Raw genomic sequence first — 2,057 nt, 5'->3', positions numbered from 1 at the left:
CCCCCCCCCCTTTTTTTTTTCTTTATAGCTTTTTGCTCATATATATCTGGGTCAGGTACACATCTCAAGTTTAAATTATTACCATATAATATTTAAGAATTTGGAAATACTGGCAGACTGGACAGAGGAATTCAGCACATCTGTGCTCTCAAAGATTACATTACTTTCTCACCACTGTTTCTATTGATACTGATATTGAGTACACTGCACACTACAGTGTTGCTCTCCTGTCATGAAGGAGCAAAAGGAGCAGGATTAATCCTAGTTTTTCTTGATGTTTAAGTAGTAATAGTTTTTCTTCATATTTGCATGAAGCAGCAGGGACAGTGTGGAAGGAAACCTGGCTAATGAATAGAACTGAGAGAAAATGAAAGCAGTAAGACATAGAATACTTGAATTTGAGGAAAGACTTTTGCGAAATAGTATTTTTCAGGAGTTGCTAGTAGTGGGAAAGGAGGCATACTTGGTTTTGCTTTAGTGGTTGAAAATGCACAGAAGGAGGCAAAGGGAGATAAATGATTAGTGCTTTTCTCCTGTTTCTCAGTCCAACTCTTGATTGCATTAGAAATTTAAAATATAGATTTCTTCTTGAATACCCCCTTTCAAGATAAGATTAGGTCATCTCATTCTTACCCTCCTATTTGTTTGCTATATCATGCTTTCTTGTTGAAATGAATAACGAATCAGAGAGAGTGCTGTGATAGCAATAGCTTTCAGTGACAGTAAGCCACTGAAACAGTTCAGCTGTTACATGGAACTTTATCCTGTGCTTTATGTCAGTACCTTTTAGTGCTCTTACTTTCACTCAGCATCTCTGATTCTCAGGTTGTCATGTGTTTATTGTTTTTTATATTACTTTGTTTACTCTTCCTGTTTCCTGATGCATTAATTTAGAGAAAGTCATGGGACTAACTTTTGTCAACTGATCATGTAACTTTTTGCTCCAGTTTTTCTGTTTATGTACACAATATGTTAGGCAATTTCAATTAATTTATACTGTGAATGGTCTAAATTAAAAATAACAGTGGGGTGATTCAGACTCCTGTTTCTCTTCTTTAAACTTACAATATGAAGTACATATTTTAGGGCCAGAGCTTTGTAACGTTTTTATAAATGATCTAGATGCAGGAGTCGAATGTACATTAAGTAAGTTTGCCGACAATACTAAACTAGGAGGAGCTGTGGACTCCCTCAAGGGTAGAGAGGCCTTACAGAGAGAGCTGGGCAATCACCAACTGTATGAAATTTAACAAGAGTAAGTGCCTCATTCTCCACCTGGGACGGGGTAATCCTGGCTATACGTACAAATTGGGGGACGAGAGGCTAGAGAGCAGCCCCGTGGAAAGAGATCTGGGGGTTTGGGTTGATGGCAAGTTGAATATGAGCCAACAGTGTGCCTTGGCAGCCAAAAGGGCCAACCAGGTCCTGGGGTACATCAGCACAGCATAGCTAGCCAGTCGAGGGAGGCGATTGTCCCACTCTACACTGCACTGGTGCGGCCCCACCTCGAGTACTGTGTGCAGTTTTGGGTACCTCAATATAAGAAGGACAACAAGCTATTAGTGTGTCGGGAGGAGGGTGACCAAGATGGTGCATGGTCTCGAGGGCAAGATTTACAAGGAGCAGCTGAGGTCACTTGGTTTGTTCAGCTTGGAGAAGAGAGGGCTGAGGGGTGACCTCATTGCAGTCTACAACTTCTTCAAGGAGAGCAGTGGAGGGGAAGGTGCTGATCTCCTCTCTCTGGTGACCAGCAATAGGATGTGAGGAAATGGAAAGCTGTGTCAGAGGAAGTTCAGATTGGACATCCTCATTAGGAAGCTGAGGAAGTGCAGGTTAGATGAGGTGACAGCGAGGTGGATTGAGAGCTGGCTGTGTGACAGGACTCAGAGGGTTGTGATCAGTGGCACAGAGTCTAGTTGGAGGCCTGTAACCAGTGGTGTCCCCCAGGGGTCAATACTCGGTCCAATCTTGTTCAATATATTCATTAATGACCTGGATGAGGGGACAGAGTGCATCCTCAGCAAGTTTGCTGATGATACCAAACTGGGAGGGGTGGC

The sequence above is a fragment of the Charadrius vociferus genome, unplaced genomic scaffold (genome assembly GCF_000708025.1).
Source record: "Charadrius vociferus isolate BGI_N301 unplaced genomic scaffold, ASM70802v2 scaffold823, whole genome shotgun sequence".
NCBI lineage: Eukaryota > Metazoa > Chordata > Aves > Charadriiformes > Charadriidae > Charadrius > Charadrius vociferus.
This window is presented reverse-complemented; position numbering follows the sequence as displayed.